Below are 22388 nucleotides of genomic sequence, written 5' to 3'. Positions count from 1 at the left end.
CTCTACGCTAATTTGTAAAGAAAACAGATGTGTGTGGTTGTACTTAGGCGTATCTCGGTCACCATCAACACGCTGGCTTGGGCATTCTCTGGTACTTGTGTCAAAAGAAGTACAGATTTATTTTATCGCTCTAAAATCATAGGCTGTATATCAGAAGTTGACGTAGTCATCATGACGTCACCTATTAGTTTGTGGACTGTAGTTTTGAAGCCTCAAGTTCGGTAATTTCGCTGTCGCCATCTTGGATTGGACTGGAATACGGCCATCGCCATGTTGTTTTTTCTGCAACCAATGAACGGAAGTTACCATATTTGGAATGCGGAGGAGGGATGTAGAGACGCCGTATACGTGTCTGGGAGTTGCAGTGACCTGTCAATCACAGTAAGCCTGCCCTAAAGCATACCCTGCTTTATGGTCTGTTTGACTCTAAATGGAGCATCATTTACTAAATGAACATCATGCTGTATTGAAGAAGACTTGAAACTAGAGATTGAGACCATAAACTCATGTTTACAATGTTTACTGAGGGAATAAATCAAGAGAGAAGTAGAGTCATTTTCTCATAGACTTCTATACAACCAGAGGAGTCGCCCCCTGATGGACAGTAGAGAGAATGCAGCTTTAAAGACACTTCCTCATCGGCTACACTGGGCAGAACCGGAAGTTGCCACCTGTATCAAACTTGCATAATCATACACAATAATTTTTTTATACAGGCCAAGTTAAAAAAAACATTATCTGTTGTCTCGCAAACAATTTTGTTTCACTTCCATTTGCCCTAACGGAGAGTTCTGGGGAAAAGCGTTCCTACTGTCGAGCCCAGGAGGAGTAGAAGTATAAAACAGAAATACTCAGCTACCTAAATAAAGGACCTAAGTTAATGCACTTCAGAAAATCTATAGGCCTTCAGCATTTCCACGTACACAACAGACGATATGTATGATGTTAACATTAATGCCCGTTAAAGCACACTTAGTTCTCTTCATTGGTAAGCAGTAAAAAAAATGCCAAGTCAGATCAATAGCCAGGATATACCGTTTTACTTGGCAGAGCTTTATCAAAATGTTGACACTAAACACATGGGCAGCATGACCGAGTGTGAGGCGTGTGTGTGTGTGTGTGCGTGTGTGTGTGTGTGTGTGTGTGTGTGTGCGTGTGCGTGTGTGTGTGTGTGTGTGTGTGTGCAGAGGTGATTCTGGGGAAAGCCCTTCTGGCAGGGAGTCCTGGCTGTGACACGGAGCTCCACAGCAGCCGGAGATGTGGGCACGGTGCCAGTGGGCGCCACGCCAATTGCCTCACCCCCCCACTCCCTCTCTTTCTCTCTCTTTTTTTCTCTCCCCGACATGTTTAAAGAGCTGAGCCCTTGCGGACACAACAAACATGCACACTTTCTTACAGCTATGGGCCTCCTCGCTTACATAGGAAACCATACTGTATTGAATAGTGGAGAAGCGGCCCACTGTCAATCCTTGATCCATACGGATCCCCCTCACTATTTCGGCACGCATGTGATCCATGGATTAAATTACACAGTTTAACGTTAACCATCACAGTGTGAAATAAAGTTTTACTGATGATTGTTATCCGCAAATTTTCAGTAAAATATGAGATCAGGACATCATTTATGAGTCCATTTTCTAGTCGCTGATCTCTGATGATGATACATTGTGAACAACCACAACTTGTTTGAATTGACAGGAGGAGAGCTAGTAACGTTAGCAGTACTGCTAACGGCTAACTAACAAAAGGTTCCATTTGGTTACATTATGATGCGTTCAGGCTCTGTTCATTAAAATTGAGTATTGGGTTAAGGTAAATTATAACGTTATCATGCTGTGTTCACATGTAATCTCGTAAAATGTAGTGTTGGTGAGAAATTTAAATAAATCCAGTTGTTTGAAGGAGATGATTTCACAACAACATAAATAGATATTAGAGATGAATTATGACCTGTTTTTACTAGCAACTTATAACACATTTTTAAAACTAGGAATGATTATTTTTCATTTTCTTATCATTTAAATTCAGTGTTTTATGAAAAACAAAAAACATAAATTACTAAGTAAATAACCTTTAGAATCTTTGATGGTTTGCTGACTTCAGAGCAGTTGAAATCATTTTTTGGTCGGGGGCAAAATAGTCTGGAACCTTTTAGACGAGCTGCTATAATCAACCAACAAAGGGATCTGTGTCTGCCTAGATATGTAATCATAAAAATATATTATTGATGTGCACATGTAAGTATATCAACTGAACTAGGTGATACAACTATATTGTGTCCTCATTAAACTGATACAGCCAACATGTCGTCTTTAAATTGAACAGATCCCCCCCCAGGCAAAAAAAGGCCCTTCATACCATAGTGGAATGACCTCCCATTTTCCAAATGAATAACGCAGGTCAAACAAGTGAAATTAACTCACTCAACTGGCAGTTTTTCATCATGTATGAAGACCTTTATTTTAAAATAAGCTTCTGGCTCATTACATGCATGCCGTGTCTTTTCAAAATAAGTTCAACGTAGTTTTTCCTTAGTTTTTAGGTTAACTTGTTTAGGCGTAGGCAACAAAACTACTCCGTTAGGCTTTCGGAAAAAAGACCTCTTTCACAATAAGTAGGTTTGTTACATAAAATAAATACGCGTGTTACATAGCGTAAGCACGCAGTGTCAGTTGAGTACGCAAGTTTGGTAAAATAACTAAAATAAGAAAATGTGGACTTGATGTCACAGGGGACACAAACAGCAGTTTCCTGGGTTAAAGTCCTGTGTTTAGACCAACCATCCAACCCGCCTCCTCCCTCCATGGACGTTCTCACTCATTACACTACGTCAGTAGCCCTGACTGTCTAATAATGACGCTTGTGGGTTTACAATATTGTTGGCTGGCACGTCTAATGCAGACGCTAAATGATGGCTTGGCGCGTCGGTATCACACGCCGAGGGGCCGCCGATCAAGAGTCTGCATTTGACGCTTTGGAAGCGAGAACTAGTTTCACAATAAAATACCATCACAGTAACAGAAAGAGGTGAGCGTCCTGCATTCGTCTTATTTATTAGTATTACAAGCACTGTAAGCTACTAGCTTAGCATTTCACAACAATAAATCTATGAAAGACTGACATACACACACACACACACACACACAGTGAACGTGTAGCGGCTCTGATGGAACACATGCAGCCGGTCCACCCAGCCGCCGGGACTCTGACACTTTTGTTTCCCGGCAGCCACTGGCTCTCTCTGATTCAGATGGGGTCAGCAACAAACAATCTCTAAGTTTGGCAACGTCAGCTCAGCTTAAAACAACAGGCATTGTTCCACCGGCTTTTGTTTACAGAAATCTACATGTTCCAATGGATCCCACAGCCTTTTTCCCACTTTTTCCTCTCTCCTTACCGCTAATTTTCCCTCTGTTTCGTTTCTTGTGTGCCCCCCTCCTTCTCTATCCGTTCTCCGTGTGCATTTTTAAACAATGCTCAGAGTATTGGAAGGGGAAAAGAGGAAAGTATAGTGTGTGTGTCTGTGTGTGTGTGTGTGTGTGGTGGGGGGAGGGTTTGCAGGAAGGGGGTGTTAAAGGTAGAGACTTGTAAAAATAACATTCTTGCATAAACAGGGCCTTGAAAAACGGGCAGCGGGCAGCTAACATTCCTTGAATTTTTTTTTGAAACTCGATCACGTTCTGAGAATCGCGGAGGCTGCAGGCGGATGACAGCCGTGTGACAAGCGAGCAGGAGGGGAAGAGAGGTTGGGTTGTGGGTGGGGGGGGGGGAGGCGGAGGGCATAACAACATAACAAGAACGAGATGAAAAGAGAAGATAAAGCAGCCAGCTGACGGGAACAGAGTGAGAGAGGAAAAAGAGGACGGAGAAGGGCAGATTACACAGATGTTCCAAAACAGCGGCTGCCGACGTACTCGGGGGGGGGGGGGGGGGTTCGGTTCAGAACGGTGGCTTGCTCGCCCATCAGAGATACGACTGAACGGCAACTTTTCACGGGCCTGACCCGATGGCATTAGAAACAAGCACAGCTCCCACCACGGCGAGTCTCCTCTCCAGTGTCAGAGCTCACAGATGAGCCTTTGTGTGGGAGCGGAGCAGCACCTATTAGGTAACAGATGAGAGACGGGACACAAGAGAAGGGGGAAGCTGCAGAGCGGTGGCCTACAGCTAGAGCGCAGTGCGGAAATCTATTAGTGCTGCAACTAATGAGTATTTACAGCGTCGATTACCTTCTTTTCATAATCATCTCCTCTACAAAATGTCAGAAAATAGTGAATTGAATCAGATATTCAGTATCTTATCATATAGTAAATGACAAAAGTAATGCCGCAACCACCGGCATATTTGCCAAAACGAGTAGTTGCCAATTAACATTCAATCCACTCATTTCACATTTTTTTTCAGGATGAAGCAATCCAACGCTTTATACTGCACAATTACATGAACGTCAAACTAAATCAAAATGTTGGCTTCCCGCAATTAAATGAACATGAAAGACTGCGATACCGAGGTTTTCACATGTTTTCACATCGAATAAAACTGCCAGTGGCGTACGGTGGTGACGACAGGCCCCGGTACAGACTTTAATAACAGGTCCTAGGCAACGGTAGTTATGAAGACGCGCATCATCACATGGCATCGTCACATGATCAGAAAGAGACTTGACTTTAGACCGGATCAACAAACATATAACCCAGCAATCACCATCGCATAGAAAGTAAGAAATTATTCATTGAGGCCTAATTGAATAGTTATTTATAGTTTATTTAGTTGATGTTAAATGAGACAAAATTTCTTTTTTTTCAGGGCATATACAGCAAAGAGCACTGTTAATAGTTATGTATTGTAATGTATTAGAAGGTAACTCGTGAATAACTAGCAATGACTCGGCTTCTCCACCCAACACCTTGTAGGAGGGCCAGTTCTCTCTCGCTCAAGGTTACGTTAAATCAGAGAGGTAACAAAAACACAGCAATTCTTAGTTTCAGGTGATTATACGCTAATGAAAAAAATCCATCCGTTATCTTTAGCTGCTTATTGCACTCACAGTCACACCTACGGGCAATTTAGAGTCATCATTTAACCTAAGATGCATGTTTTCGGACTGTGGGAGGAAGCCGGAGAACCCGGAGAGAACCCACGCAGACATGCAAAACTCCACACAGACAGCGTGCAGCCCTGGTGAAAACATATTGATGAATATTAACTTATATTTTTGATAATAGATCCCCTCCCAAATTTAACAAAGCTCCTTAAAAATCCACTTTGTCAAAGTAATTGTTCATTTCCTTCATTCAGAAAGTGTCAGAGAGCTACCAGCTCGGTCTGTAATGCCAGAGCAGCCCTGGCCTCGTGTTACCTTGCTTTAGCGTGTCACTGTAGTTTTTGTGAAACCTCACTCACACGGGAGGAAACAGTGTGTTCTTATGGGACTATTTTCGGCAGTGGATGAATCCATGTTTGGTGCTCTTGTGCGTATTTGTGGTGGCAGGACGGTGTGTATGGGAGTCAAAATAAACTACAGTGTGTGTGTGTGTGTTCATAGTGATGAAGGAACATTTCAACCAGTGCAACAGAGTGGCTCCCTGATGTGTTTGTTTGGACAACAATGGAGCTCTATGGAAAAGAAGAAGAAGAAGATATAGCAGGTTTAAAATACATTTGTTATTATGCAGACTTTTCTGACCTTAAGAAAGATAAAGAATATCGGATGTCTATCGGAACATTTTCAGAACAAAGAGGATTTTTCTAAGCACATCAAATAAAGGCATCAACCAACCAAGAAGTGGGTTGACTCGCTCCTATATTTATGAAGAAGTCTCCGTGGTCCGAACCAAGACTGTAAACTTTATTACTCCTTTCGACCTTTACAGAGGCAGCGTAGACCAGATCTACTTCTGTTTTCACCTTTCACAATAAAAGCCCTACACATAGAATATTTGCAGGGGAGTATTTCGTATTTCGTGTTGTTTATCCGTCACGCCCCTGGCGTGTAAAGGTAAAGTCATTTATATAGTTTATACATTATAATTAGAGGACACTAGGTTATTGAATAAACTTTACAGTTTAAACTCAGCTGCTTGGTATAGTGTTATCCCAAATCAAAACTACATATGTTTCCTCTTCTCTGTAGGGATATTTATCATTCTAGTAGGTGTAAGTGGCTTAGTATTAAAGATGTCAGCCGTAGAGCTGCCTGCATTCCCTCCAACATAAGGGAACTAGATGTCAATCAGCGTGCGGTGCTCCTCAAACATTGTAAACATGAGTTTATAGTTCCAAGTCTTCTTCAATACAGCATGATGTTCATTTAGTAAATTATGGTCATAAAGTAGGGTATGCTTTAGGATTGCTTTGTGATTGACAGGTCGCTGCGGCTACCAGACGCGTATACGGCGTCTCTACGTCACTCCTCCATATTCCAAATATGGTAACTTCTGTTCATTAGTTGGGCAAAAACCACATGGCGACGACTGTAATTCAAGATGGCAAGGGCAAAAATCACCAAACTCAAGGCGTCATACCGGTAGTCAACAAACCGATGAGTGCTGTCACGATGACTACGTCTACTTCTTACATACAGTCTATGGATCAGACACATCAGGGCGAACCTTTTGATAAAACCAATCCCACGTTCTGGAAACTGGAGTGTCAAATCCAAGTGAATTTTCAGGAAACTGCCAAGAGGGGCGTATATTTGTTTTCTCCCAATTTATAGGCAGTATGGATGTACAAGGTGTAACACAGCTACTGAAGAAGGAAAGAAAGGAAGACAGAAAGGAAGGAAGAAAAAAAAAAAGAAAGCGAGAAATGGGGGGGTTTTGTTGGGAGGGAGTGAGGAAGAATTGACCGGGAGTCTGTGCAGAGAGCGCGCTGGGCTCAGGAGTTATTCATTAACGCGTTTTAACACAGCACTTTCCTCCTCCTTTCTTCCAGCCCCCAGAGATAAAAACACACACTCATTTGAATGACTGCGATGCCAGAGGGTGGTCTTCCACCTCACTACCTCTCCACACTTTAAATAAATGTGTGTGTGTGTGTGTGTGTGTGTGTGTGTGTGTGTGTGTGTGTGTGTGTGTGTGTGTGTGTGTGTGTGTGTGTGTGTGTGTGTGTGTGTGTGTGTGTGTGTGTGGGCGAGGGGGGGATGTAAGGAGCTCTGTTAGAAGCTCCGTCTCTCTCTGAGAAAAAGGTTTAGGTTTCAGTCCGAGGGTAAAATAGTTAACAGATTGCCCGGCGTTACCCACCATAGCACGCATGTCCTTGCCCCCCCCCCAGGTGCCACTCCCCGACAAGACCAAAAACCCAACAGCTTCGCCGCTCCACGTACAGCAGAACCACGAAAACCCAAATATCAGATTAACAGTCGATAAATCTGTTCAAAACGTTTTGAGTGGCTTCTTGTCGGACATCATCAGCTGAGAATGAAGGGAGATCACAGTATCACAACAACCACCAAGCAGCAGGTGTTCAAACCAGTGTGTATATATATACATATATATATATATTTTTATATATATATATATATATATCTATATATATATACTTTTACATTAAACTGCGTGGATTCATTTCTAAATATGCAGCATCAGGCCAGGTGAACAAAAAGGCAAATGTCACACTCAAACATTGAGCCCATTTGAATCATCTTATATAAAGTTCACATACAATACAACGAAAAAATATATACAGTATATTTCTGTTATTATGCGGGGTATTTACAAAGCCTGGCAGGGTTATTTTATTTTTTTTTTCAGTGGAGTACAGATGTAAATGAGCCCTGCTGCCTTCTTTTGAGTTTCTACTTAAGATTTGATACCGGGTCTGGATTAAATGAATAAATAGAAGTTAATATACCACTGGTATTTTTCATTACTGTTACTGGCTGCTGGAATAGAATAACGGGGATGGTGTTTTGCTTTGTGGTCTAGGCGCTTTTTCTCTCTACCTGAACGGCCTGAAATCTACCATCAACATGTGCGAGCTCACTCTGACTCCCAAAAACACACTGAATAACATTTATTCTGATGCAAATTATATAACAAAACAAAAACAAAACGTCCCGCAAACTAAAATATATCAATATTTCCTGATGAACCCCGGAAACCATCCCGCGCCTCACCTGTCGAGAACCACTGCTTAAGGACTATTTTAGTGTTGAAAAGCGATAAAAGGGACCCTTGTGTTACATATTCTGAAATGTCTCTCATTTTTGTTATCAGAGCCTTGACCTTCTTTTCAGACCACAAAAGAAAATCCAAATAAAGTCCAAATAGGTTTCTCTTTGGATGAACTGCTCAGAACTCATACTCAAGAAGATGGGTCAGTAATGGGTTAATGGGTCACAGGTGAAAAAGTTTAACCAGAAACTTGTTTATAAATCTGGTGGTTTCAAATTCATATTTTTAAAAACTTCACAAAACTTAAATTCCCTGACCCCATGTCACCTTGGTGTCCCGGGAGCGGTGGACGGTGCCCACTTTGACCTAATACACACACACACACACACACACACACACACACACACACACACACACACACACACACACACACACACACACACACACACACACACACACACACACAGATAGCTGCTGCTACCGAAAGTCACTTGCTCTCAAAATGAGAGCATCCTACCAAAAAGCGGCAGAGCGAAGAGGAAGGCCGACAATGCGACCGGATTGGCCCGGGCCGGTGCTGGAGGGAGGGAGGGAGGGAGGGGGGTTCGGTGAGTAGCAGGGAGCGAGGCGGCGTCACGTGACCGAGTCCAGCAGAGAGCGTTATAATAGGCCCCCCTCTCGGAGTTGAGAGGCAGAGGCTGGATGTGAACCAAAAATCCCTCTACCACACACAGGCTGGCCATTGTTGGCCATTCACTGGACTCCATCTCGGGGCACTTTATCATTCAATTAGGACAGCTTTCACACCGCACACCACAGAAAGGGGGCCTTCAATCAAACTGAAAACTTCACACTGGCCCTGGAGGGGACGCAGAGAGGGGACCTCGCAGTTGTCAGCCCACTTTCATTTTTCCAACTTGTTGTCATCCCACCCCCCCCCCCACCCCACCCCGAGAGAGACTTTGAGCAGAAAAGAGGGGGGGGGATAGAGAATGGACTAGAGAGAGAGAGAGAGAGAGAGAGAGAGAGATGCGAGGAAGTCCCCTCCGAGTGCCGAGTTACGTGTTTGGTGCAAAGTGTGTGTTTATGAAGCTGATGGAATGCCTTCGGAGTTGGGCGAGGGGGGGGGGCGAGGGGTTTAATTTGGTAAGTGGTCGCGGAGAGGAGGGGAAGAAGAAGAAGGGAGAGAAAAAGAGAGCGCGAGGAGAAAGGGGAGGGATGATTCAAAGCTCGGAGAGGAGAAAGGCACAGAGGAGCGTACTCGAAGGAAATAATGAGAAAGGAGAAGTACGCTTGAGGAAAGAGGGGAGACGGGGGGGGGGGGGGGTGTACAGTGAGAAGGGGAGAAGAGATGGATCAAAACTCAGCACTGGGGAGGGGGAGAGAGAGGAGAGGAGAGGAGAGGAGGGAGCAGGTTGATAAAGAAGTTGGAGGAGACGAAGGAGGGAGGAAGAGTTTGAGCATCCTGGTAGTTTTTAGGTCGTTGTTAAAGTAAAGCAAGCAAAAACCTTTCCTGGAATCCGACTAGAAAGCGAATACGACATTTATTGTATCTATTTATTATCTCTCATACAATGACATAATATTTCTATTTATTATATTTAATAAATATACAATAAATATACCCTAATAGTTATCTTACTCTTCGAGGTTTTCTATTCTGCACTGGTGTCTGTATTACTTCTTTTGCACACAGTTATAGGGACAGGTATCGATAGGATTGTATCAATACTAGAACTCTTATCAAAACTCTTATCGGTTCTTTTTGATTGTATTATAAAGAAAATAATCGATATTGCTTTATTACTCTCGTATGTGTAGAAATAGTCTTCCTTGAGCAGCAATACAAGAAGTTCCAAAATCCTTAAAATGCATTCACCGCTAAACAATTAGCGTTTGAGTTATTATCTTTCATTGATTATCCTGTTCTTCTGATCAAACTCCGTATGGCATTGTTATCGTCACCCGCAGTGGACGAGGATGGACGGCTGATCTCCAAACAGTAGAACACTGATCTTTTCTGCAGATTGGTGTTCTGCTTGTTGTCCAGATGTTGTGATAAGCTGCTGCTGTTTCCTCCCTTAACTTGTGAGGGTTGAAGTGAGTTTGAGACAACGAGAGTTCCCAGCATCTACTGGAGGAACATGTAGCCTCACTTTGGATCTGTGTGTTCTCTCTGCCATGACGTGTGTCTCACGCTGTACTGAGCCTGCGTGTGTGTGTGTGTGTGTGTGTGTGTGTGTGTGTGTGTGTGTGTGTGTGTGTGTGTGTGTGTGTGTGTGTGTGTTGGTGTCAGTGTCAGAGTAAAGACAAAGACAAAGAGACAGAGAGAGGAGGTTTGAGACGAGGACATCTCACTCCAGAACTTCTAAAGTACCGTTAACGCCATCAATACTTACATTTTTTTTTCTTATTATTATTCTTCTTCTGTTGTAATCTTTGATCAAAACTCTCGCTCAAGAATTTCACTGGGGATAAATAAAGTTCTATCGTATCTTATCATTTCCGATAAAGACAGACTCTTAGGTGGCAGCCTTTTAAACGAGAGATTAAAAACATTCATCAACTCCGCTTATTTCAGCTCGGCAGCAACTCCAAATTTCACTCCCCATCTTTTACAGATGCGCCGCCTCGGTCTGTGAACGTTTGAGTTCAAGGGATCCCGGTGGTTTTGCCGGGGCATTATTTAGCGAGTTTGGGGATTGCTGAGCAGGGCGGGGTGGCAGAAGCCGTTATTAAAAATCACTTTCTGAGGAAGGAAAGAGGGGATGTGTCATCAGACGCTGTGGTTGGCATTCTGCTTTCTCCTGCCCCCCCCCCTTTCTCGCCGGCTCCCACAGTATGAATCAGGAGCGGCGGTCGTTGCGACTGTAACCATTTGGGAGTGTGTGAGTCAGGAGTCACACTCGCTCTCGCTCTCCCCGCACGGATCAGGTTTCGTCCCATCCGCTGACTCACTAAACACCGTCTCTACATTGGACTAGACGGACCGGGTCTGTGTCCGGATATTACTGTTTACACACACACACATCATAACTGTGTGCTGAGTCACGTGTTAAATCTCAACAACACTTTGGCATGCATCGGTCCTCTCTCTCCACATGTGCGTACTGGACCGTCCGGTACTGGTGCATTCCTCGGTTACGGTTACAACACACCGCTTTGGCTCCGCTGGCAGCGTACCATGTGAATACTGATGATCAAGAATAAAAAAAATATTTCTGATCAGGTCTGCCAAGTTTTGCCGAAATCTATTCCAAACACAAACTATAAGACTGCTTCTCGACGGCCCAAAAAAAACAACTAAATTTGAACATAATATGGTTGGACTTTTGTATTGACGGAAGGGAATGAAAAGATTTGAATTAAAGCAACAGGTGGTGTTATGCTCCATTTGATTAAACCGCATCCACTGTTGAGTATGAGCAACTTTAGAGTACAGTTGTGTTTGGGAACACAGCTCGAAAAGTCCCAAATGATCACCTGCTAAAAAGTCCCAAATGATCACCTGCTAATGTAAGATTCATTTATTTAAAAATGAATCTTCAATCCTGTATGGCAGCCATTTTTACTTAAATCAATTAAAGGTCATTTTTAATACATATTCATCTACTGGTGTTTTTTTTTATATACATTTTTAAATGAATTTTTCAATATTTAAAAAGACACATTTTGATTTCAAATGTATAGTCTAATTAGTAATAGTTTTTTCAAAAGTAAAACATTTGTAAAGTATTCAATAAGGGATTTCTGTAGGGAAGGAAAAGCAAATCCTCATATTTGAGAAGTTGGAAACTACCACATCTGATATTTGATGACTGAATTCAGTAATTCATTTGTTTATTTTTTCAGCAGATTATTTGCTGTTTTTCTGTGATGTGTTTGTTTTAGCCACGCGTAATTAAAAATCGCAGTTACTATCAATATTTGGTGTTGCCAAAAATGTTCCTCGCCGGCCTCAGTTTGAGCTTAACATTTTTAATGGTTTCGGCCATTGTCAGAAAAACTAAGTTATAAACTAAGTAATAAGCATCTATTAAAAATGACACAAATCACTGTAGGTTCTTGCATGACTTTCTTAGTTCTTGATATTAATATTAGGCTGAATATACTTGGACTGCTGCTTAGCCAAAACAAGCTATTTGGATATTTCAACCAAGGCCTTGGGAAACTTGGTTAAGAGTATTTTTTTTCTTCAATATTTTTTCTGACATTTCATAAACAAAACCATTGATCAATTAATCAGGAGAATAATCAGCAGATTCATCAATAACGAAAACAATCTTGAAAGTAAGAAGAGCATGCTTCAAATGCTCTTTTTTAAAAGGAATCCTGTTTTTTCTTCACATAAGGAAACCTTTAGTTTATGGCTGAGCGTTTTTTTATGCAGCAGCTTTCCCGAAGATCAACAAATGACAATCAATTTAGAAAAATATATATAAAAGCAAAAACAATAAAAAGGCTATGAAGGTAAAAAAAGAAAGTGTGTTGAATAAATGATAAATATTCAATAAATAATGTAAATATTTAAAAAACACATACAAACACACTAGAGCTGAAAGAACCGGTCTGTTAAGTGATTTGAATTCATTCATCAAACAAAAAAAACCACAAATGTTTTGGTTTCCAGATTTACCATTGTGAGGATTTGCTGCTTTTTTATCATTTTACAGCCATTGATCTAGGTTTGTCCCGTCTTTTAACAGAGCATTGAATCCAGCATGATGGCGGGCCGGTAGAGCAGTGGGCCGTGTTTCTCTTGGTGGTTCTGCAGATACCTGACCCGTTGCTCCAGCACCGCTCCACTACTTCTTATTTAAGTAAGCTCAGGCAAATTACTATTAGTACAGGGCTTATATTAATATTCTCTCTTCTTTTATTGTTTCTGTAACCTTTGTCAAGGGTAAATAATGCATAACTTTGTAATTATGATCTTATATCCTGTTTTTAGGGTGACTTTGAAACACATTTACAGAAATGTTTTATTAATGTGCACCGTCCCAAACCAATAAAAAGAGAAAAGGAAAGATTAAACAAACAGCTCACGCAGACGTTCCTTTTCAAAAATGTCCTAACTTGGGTGTCAATAAATTTGAAGGATTTCCATTGTCCTGAATGATTTATGTGGACAGGAGGAAGGCACTTATGTCAGGAACCCACTCATATCCCGGTATAATTAATAACACGTTATCACTCCTAACTCGTCACATACGGATGCGTGGTCAGTGGCCCTTGCACTGGGTGGTCCTTTAGCATAATTCTATCAATGTGCAGGGTAGTCAGATATACTTCAATAGGAAGTTAAGAAAGTAAAAAGTAAGTTAAGAAAGTTGGATTGCATTATGCTACATTACGCCAAGTTAGGTTACGTTACATGTTTCTCCAGCTACGTTTCGCTACGCTACGTTAAGTTAAGTTACGCTGCGTTACGATAAGTATTACGTCCCTTTATTGGTTAGGTTTAGGCAACAAAACTACTTGGTTAGGTCTAGGAAAAGATCATAGTTTGGGTTAAATAAGTAAGTTTCTTACGTAACTTAAGTCAAAAGTTAAAATAATAATACATTTTATTTTTATAGCGCTTTAAAAAGGTACTCAAAGGCCCTTTAAATGATAAAGACAGCAACAATAAAAGAAACAACAATGTAGACAAGGCAGAGAGTGAGAACATGAGTCACTGGTTGAAAGTCCTTGGTTTGTTAGGGCTGGTTTCATCCAGTGTTTGTAGGTATGTCTACAAGAAAATAGTTAGATATAATAGCAGATATCCCACAAGATGATTTGGTATGTTATATAAGTAAAAAGACCGCTGAACCACACACAGGGAGGGAGGGGAGGTGGCAGGTCCAACAAACAATGATCTTTCAGTACAGGAGAGCGCGGCTCTTTCCTCATGTGAATCAAGAGCTTAACGTTAAAATGAGGAACAACTTTGCGAAAGTCACCTGCCTTCCTCCCGTCACAATTACTACGTCCACTAGAGGCAGCGCTGCAAAATGGAGCGTCTTAGTTGGACTCGTCTGCCGTATTTGGCGAGTTAGGAGTAAAAAAAATGTGTTGCGCCGTAAAAGGTGCAAGTGATATGACATCTCACCAAACTCAGCCTGGAAAAATCTAAAATATCATCAAACGCGTTACTGTAAGCCACTTGTGTTTCCTACTGGTGTTTATATCCCCGCGGTCCCTCGGTGACTTCATCTGCAGTGGATCATCTTTGAAAACAGACTTCCCTCTATTCCCAAGTCAGTCAGTGCCTAAGGTTAAGTACAAGTCTATCAGTGTCTGAGAGACGACCCCTTAACCAACGCTGTGTTTACTGCAGAGAGAGAAAAGCCTATTAATAAATCTGCTGCAGACAGCCTGGCGGAAGTGGCCCGGGGGCTGTAAACTCAGTCCGGGAGAGGAGGGATGGATGGACGGGGGGGGGGGGGGACTGAGTGTGAGAGAGAAAAGAGGGGTGAAAAAAAAGAGAGAGAGGAAAAGAGGGGACAGAAAGAAATGAAGGTACATGGAGGAAATGGAGCCGGGAGGGAAAAGAGGGAGAGGAAGGAGTGTGTTTGTGTGTGTGTGTGGTGTGGTGTAAACCGTGGGTGCTGCTTGATGGATGGATCTAGGTTCTGAAAAGCCACAGCTGCCCCGCTCTTCCTAGAAAAAGATCGGCGAGGAAAAGTGGCAGTATGCGGTTCAAGCATCTAGCATCCTCCTACTATTTCTGACCAGGCATGCTGCAGGACCGTCAGAATGCACGGCGGTCCGAAAGGCCTCCGCCAGAGCGCGCGAGGGAAGCGAGAGCACGTGCTGCCTGCGTGTATTATTAACTTTCAGCCGATGCATAATAAAAAACGAAAACGTGAAGGTTGCTTTTTTTTATTTTAAACTTTAATTAGCCGTGTAAATATCTGTGTGCATGCGAGTGCGTGTGTGTGTGTGTGTGTGTGTGTGTGCTGCGCTGCACAGTCGTCTGTTTTCAATCAGTCCATTACACAGCAATGCATAATCCTGCTCTGTCACGGCTGCCAGCTAAATGCAGTAAATGTATATTGTGCTGCATTCACTAGAACTGATGTAAAGAGTGGTGGTTTGTGCGTTTACTTTTTTTTTTTTTTTTTTTTTTTTTTTGCTTTATCCCAAATTTTAAAACCTGTTTATGGAATGTGAAAGTGTGTTTTATGAATCGTTACAGTGATCAACTGCCATGTAAATGATGGAATCAAAAACAGACTGGTGTGTTTTTTTGTTTAATGGAATCTGAGTCAACAGCGGCAACCTCCGGGAAAAACGTGAAGCCAATGCGCAAGTGTCTTAAACCTTCATTCTCATACTCCTCTGGTTGTATAGAAGTCTATGAGAAAATGACTCTACTTCTCTCTTGATTTATTCCCTCAGTAAACATTGTAAACATGAGTTTATGGTCTCAATCTCTAGTTTCAAGTCTTCTTCAATACAGCATGATGTTCATTTAGTAAATTATAGTGTGGATTACTTGAATATCAATCATTTTAGAATGATTATTAAACATAATTTGTTGTGGAAGGATATATTTCGAGTAAAAATGTTACGACATTACAAAACATCTGGAAAGGTGTGAAAGGTTTATGGAAGCTGAAGGCTGCTACCATGAGTTTTCTGTGTAATAATGAAATTGAAAATTGAAAATTAATTTGTGTACTTAAGATCAAGCATTTTTTTATGATTATTATAATGATATCCTTAGTGTTAGTTATATATTTAGGTTGTTAGAGCTGATATTTGGTGTGAGGATATATGTTGTTCGTGTTTACTAAAATATATCAATTGGAAATTTTATTTTCGCCTGTTTCACTGTGACTTTTGTGTTGTGTTTGTTCTGTGTTAAGTGTTATTTGGTGACTTAACTCGTGTTTTTTTTCCATAAATATTTTATTTTGACTCAAATTCAAAGTAGAGAAGAATCAAACAACAACAAAAATTCATCTGACTCCAGTTTCGGTCTTGAATGAACATTCGCACTAAACATTACTATAAAATGAGCTGAGTGACTCTGTAACAGTGTCGGTCACAGAGCTATGTGCATTAAAAGTTTGCTGACCTTCGCTAACATTGGCCATCATAGTGGTGATATCAGACCACATGGGGCTATGGCAGCAAATCCACTGGCAACATTGGGATATTGCTAAATGCTAAAACATAACGCTAGCATGAGTAAAGAGTAAAGCTTGCTAGCGTTAGCTAACACCTCTAAGCTACTGGTCGTAACAGAGTAACAGCAAAAACCTGAGCCGACTGAATGGAGCAAGGGTGCGTTTCTTTGCAGACAAATTTTACTTTTTATTTGTAAGAGGACAAAATTGTTCTTCTGTTTTTAAACTTTTTGGCAATGTGTCTAAAGAAATTGTTTGGGAATTAGCACGACTTCAAGTTACAAATCATCATATCCAATTTTAGCCCTTACAACATCTAACTTTGAAACTGCTGCAAGAATCTTGATAGTAAAAGTCTTAGCTGCAGAGATGATAAACCACAGAGACCTTCAACACACCCAGCTACAAGGGAGCAGGGTTTGGGTACACATCAGCACCGGTACCAAAGCAAAACTTAAAATACTGTCCTTCCTTTACTCTTGAGAAGTATAAGCATTTATTTCACCCAAAAAAACCAACATATTCCATTTCACAAAATAATTTCTCAAACGCTAATCAAGTAGCTGACCAAGAACTTTGCTTGAATAAAATACAGTCTTAAACCGGAAAAACAAGGCTTCAAATAAGTACAGAATAAGTAAACAGCGCTATGAATCGCTCTTCCATTCTTTCCACACGCTTTCTCCGGACCCCCCCCCCCCAAAAAAGCGACCGGCAGCTCCTGCGTGAAACCTCGCACGTCACAGATAAATAAATCATCTCACGACACTGGACACACAAACAGGCATGTAAACACATGTTGAGTACACAAAAATGTAAAAGTAAAAATACACAAACTGCAGCCCCTCACATTATTCACACATAGACTTCTTATGGGATGCCCCGCGTTGTGTTCCACAAGTTCCCAGGCCCCCCCCTTGTTCCTTTTCTTCAAGAGAAAATAATAAATAGTGCAATCCCATTGCAGTCCCTCAGTGAACAACATCCATTCCGGGGTGAACCCAGTGTCCCTTCATCCCTCACCCCCCCCCCCCCCCACCCCGTCGCTGCCTCAGGAAGGTGGAGAAGTACAAAGGAAGGGATCAGAGCTTTTCCGATTCTTCCCTGGTTATTAACTACCATTTGTCCCCTTGGAGGGGCCGTCCCTCCCATTAACCCAACTGATGCTCTTTTCTCATGGAAATCAGCCTGCTGTTGCCGCCGCCGCCAGCACCACCGCCGCCGCCGCCGCCGCCTCTGCTGCCACTATCCACCACTGCCCGCAGAGGCACAAGGGATTGTGGGGGACCTTTAGAGAAGGCAGACCTCCCCTCCAGCTCGAAAACATCTCTCTCTCTCTCTCTCGCTCTCTCTCTCTCACAGGCAAACACATTCGCTCCATCACAAAAGGCAAAACATGAAACGGGCTGCCTCCGACCACGGGGGCATGGAGGTAATGGGAGGCAATGCACGGCAGTTAATGGGAAGAAGCTGGCGGAGGCGGCAGAAAATACTTCTGAGGAGCGGAGCCAAAGTTCTATGGCTCTGAAGAAAATGTTTCAGATTTGATTTTCTGTGCACAATCGCTGACAGATTAAGACAAAATAATAATTCTGCAAGAATGTTTGGCGACTGCCTACAACTCTGGTGGACCAAGGGTGATATTTTATTTCAAAAAAATCTACTAGAATATGGTTTGAGCATATTTAAAAAAGTTTAAATACTAAATGTCAAATACATTAGTGTGAAAGAACTGAATAACTTTCGATTAAATTTAAGAGAAGCCAATACAGATATACTTTTTTGTAATATGTCGGCTCCCCAGTTAACTACTGTTTAATGGTGTTTTAGAGTTATTTTTGATCGAAAATAAATTGTGTGTTTTTCTTGTGTATAAACTCGGATTTTCTTGCAGCGTATCTGGTAGAAAACTGCATTTATTCATCATTGTTTGGCCCATGACTCCTTATATTTTAGGCCCACAATCGATAGAAGTTCATCCGCCGCTGACTTACAACTTTTTGGACAAATGTTTATTAACTAAATAACTAATTTATTTATTGCTTCATTTATTCTAGTATTCTTCACCACTATAGTTAATCACACGGGTGTTTCGTTTATTTTAAATTCCCCCTCTATGAAACTATCAATTCCAATGTAACAAGCTATAAACAGGTGCTGAAGGCCCCCCCGTGGAGCGGCTCCGTCGCTAACGGAGGTTGTTATAGCGAGAGCGGTGGCAAACATCACAACACACATAAGTTTCAACTTGCACAGCGACCGGCAGCAACAAAGCCATTGTCTCGTGACAGACTCACTTCCATTTCCTTATTATGTAGCCAGAGGCCTTGATGGAACGTGCAGCTCGTCTCTTGAAGCGGAGGAAAAAAAACACCCAGCTAGAGTCACCTCATCAGACTCTTATCAAGGGACTAGTGTATATATATTCATGTATTTCATTAATGTGGCACCGATATGACAACTGCTGCATTATTTACAGCCAAATCACTGATTATTTCCCTTTTCTTTTCAAAACAATTGTGAGGATAATTACAGATGATCACTGTGTTAATAGAGCGCCAGTGAAACCAGGCAGAGAGGTTGGTTCCCTTTAAATTCTGTACTAAATCCTAAAAATCCTAATCTTTAGTTGATGTAAATGGCATGACAAGCCAGGGGGACGTTGGAGCCGAAGTGGGCGATTAATCGATCGGTCGATCGACAGATGATTATTCCATTTTTTTGTTGTTTTTTAAAGCAATTAATTGTTTGTCATATTTCAAGCGGAGACACCAATCCCTAGTTTTATAGCTTGGTCAGGTTTGACGACTTAAGTTTCCTGTGTGATAGTAAATCAATAATGATGGTGTTGTTTAGAGTCTGTCCAGCGGACAAAAGCAGTCGTTTAAAGACCTCAACTTTTCACTTTTCTTGATATTTTTACAGACTAACCGATCAATGAGATAATCGACGACGTAAACTTTGGACATCTCCACACATGTGTAACGCAGCTACCGTACAAATCACAGTCAAACTGCACTGATTAGCTCACATCAATCACCTGCCAGCATCAATTGTTACCATAGCAATATGACTTCAAAGAGACTCACAGGTACATAGGCTTTAAATGGAGTTAAAGCTGAGGCGCACCTCTCAAACTACTACTAATACTCCTAAAACCTTAGCTCAGTTTTCACTAAATACCAGACCATGAGAAGCAGAACGACTTGATGAAAAAGAATATGTAAAAAATTGTGTCTTTGGTGTTAAAAATGTGGCTATGGTGGCAATTTAGAAATGGGGTACGGTTCACTGTGCAAGATCTTTTTGGAGTCTGAATTAACATGGGTCTCTATGGAGTAGATAGCTGGACTTTTTCTCACTTTCAGGCTGCTGTGACCAAATGTGTAAGTCTGTTGGATTCCATAGTGTTGTGGGTGCGACTAGGACAAGTTTATCTACAATTTGACCAAAAAAATGATGCCTGAAGAGTGAAAATTGTGGGAATTCTGGCAATTCTGGTTTTTTTCACAAGATTCCAGAGCTCCTTCCACTCTGGCGATGACATCACGCGCTCTAAGCTACGCAACACCCATTATAAACTCAGAAAAGGTCTGAAAAAAGCATAAAACATAAGTGAAGATATTAAAAAGCTGAATCATAGTTCAAGGTTTTGTGAACATTTGAGAGTTTAAATGGTGTCTCTAGCTGAAGGTAATGGGGGAAACAGAAAGCTTTCAAAGTTGAAGAAGTTTGAGGATTTTTCCCATAGGGAACCATTATATGAAAAATATGATTATTGCTTAATATTTTTTAAAAAAAAAAAGCATAAGAGATAGAAGAGAGAAAAGTCATAGCAGGAATGTCCTGAAAGAGCTGAATAATTTGATAGTTGAACGATTTCTGTAGCTGAAAGTATGCAGAACTAGTTAGACGCCAAAAAACATATGAAGAAATATAAGAAGAATAAGATTAAAGCTTAGAAGAACAATTGTATTACTTCAACACTAGTTTTTGACCAGTTCCACACACAAAACAGCAAAAAGCAGAAGCCAAGTCAGCTATCAATAACAAGTGCATGAAGGGAACCCCCACATTCTGACCCCACACACACACACTTTGGGGGGGGTGGGTGGTCTTGGTTGTTATTTACCCGCTTCCACACTCTCCCTCACAGAAGACACATGCAGGTATCAGAAACAAACATGACACGATGTAGGTAAAAAAAAGGGGCGCACTTTTCTTGATATTTTTTACAGACTAACCGATTAATCAATGAGATAATCGACGATGTAAACTTTGGACATCTCCACACATGTGTACTGCAGCTACTGTACAAATCACAGAACCCCCCCCCCAACATGGCCTAAAGCTGATGTAATGACACTGCAGTGACAACAACAAATAACGACAACAACACGGTGAAAGGCATGAACACACAAAAAAAATTGTTCAACTTCAACACTAGTTTTTGACCATTTCCACACACAAAACAGCAAAAAGCAGAGGCCAAATCAGCTATCAATAACAAGTGCATGAAGGGAACCCCCACATTGTGACCCCCACCACACACACACACACACAAACACACACTTGGAGGGGGGGGTTGATCTTGATTGATATTTACCCGCTTCCACACTCTCCCTCACAAGAAGACACACGCAGGTATCAGAAACAAACATGACACGATGCAGCAGCGTGCCACCACACTGATAAATATTCAAAAATGTGCTAAAAACGCACCAGATCGCCCCGAAAAAAACATGCAAACTCCTTCATATGAAAGGTTTCAGAACATTTGAACAAAAAAAAACAACAAAAACAAAATCATTAAAATAACAAATTAATAATATTTTTTTTCATAAGACGGTCAACCTGGTGGGGGGGGCAGGCTGGACAAAGTGCACAGCGTTTCAACTTTTCGTACAACCGCATTTGCAACATGTTTACCGACCGCCCCCCCCCCCCAAAAAAAAAAAAAAAAAAAAAAAAAAAGAAGAAGAAGCCTCGATGGACAGAGGAGACGATCGTGTTATTACAGAATTAAATACCCAGAACCCTCCACGCTGCCGCGAAAAGTACGCCAATCCTAACGCCAAAAAAACGCGACACCCTGATAGTTTGCAACAAAAAAAAACGACGCGTTCACAACAAGTCGAGCGTCGCACGCACGTCAGCGCGAGGCTGGTATAGAGAGAAAAAAAAGTTGGTAAAAAAAAAAAAAAAAAAAAAAGTAGTTGTTGTTCAAAGGCGACACATGCAAACAGCAGAACGTGCAGACACATTATGGGTTCTAGCTGAGAGACAGACAGAAGGGAGAGAGGAACAGTTTTTACTCACCGAAAAAGTTTCCAGCACCGCATTAGTCAGTTTCACATGGAGCCCCGGTAACCTTCCATCTCGGACCGGACCAGACACCCACCGTGGGAAGGAGAGCCCCACGCCGCCGCTCCGCCGCTCTTCTTCTCCCCCGTTTCGATCCGTCGTTCCGTTCTTATTTCCCCGATTTTTGTTTTGTTTTTCTCCCCCCCCCCCACAATATTGTTCTTATATTCGGGGCCTGAGAGTGTGCCTGGCTCCCCTCAGGCTGCAGCGGATTTATGGGGCGGTAAGCATTGTGGGAGTGTGACGTCAGGCCACTTTCACAAACTTTTTTTTTTTTTTTTTTTTTTTTTTTTTTTTTTTTTTAACAAGCAGGGACAGCTTACTGTTTTTTTTTCAGACCAGTGCTCCCAGTATCAATTAATTAATTAATTCAGTTATTACACCTGCAGTCCAACTTAAACATTCTTTAGATTTAGTTCATGAAACATATATATATATATATGTAGTAAAAAAATATATTTAAATTCATTATTGCCTATAACGTAGCCAGGGATTGACTTATTAACATGTAATAATTATACACCTTTGTATTGATAAAGTTCAATTTGAAAACAGAAGTCGGCCTATGTCTACTTGGCCGATATGATCATATTTTAATGGGAATACATTGTATGCGTATTGCAGTTGTAAAATATATTTTAAAAAATATATAAAAAACGCAGGACTTTGTTAAATTGACAGTAAGTATGATTATTTATTTTTTTTTTATTGTTCTTATGCATTGCGCTGTCACCGCCTTTGCTTCTGAAACCTTATACGAATGACAGAAAATGTACTCATGTACTGA

The 22388-nt window shown here is 41.4% G+C and overlaps 1 protein-coding gene across 1 annotated transcript in view; it reads right to left on the bottom strand.

The window, feature by feature from the left end:
- The window catches only part of plagl2 (pleiomorphic adenoma gene-like 2), a 34973-nt gene extending 13282 nt beyond the window's left edge, over nt 1-21691 (bottom strand). The window contains 1 exon segment of the mRNA XM_054609568.1: nt 21557-21691. The gene's annotated coding sequence lies outside the window, so the exon portion shown is untranslated.
- Between the last annotated feature and the right edge of the window lie 697 nt (nt 21692-22388).

This window comes from Anoplopoma fimbria, chromosome 12 (assembly GCF_027596085.1).
Source record: "Anoplopoma fimbria isolate UVic2021 breed Golden Eagle Sablefish chromosome 12, Afim_UVic_2022, whole genome shotgun sequence".
NCBI classification, from domain to species: domain Eukaryota; kingdom Metazoa; phylum Chordata; class Actinopteri; order Perciformes; family Anoplopomatidae; genus Anoplopoma; species Anoplopoma fimbria.
Note: the sequence above shows the minus strand (reverse complement) of the source record. Positions and strands in the feature narration are given on the sequence as shown.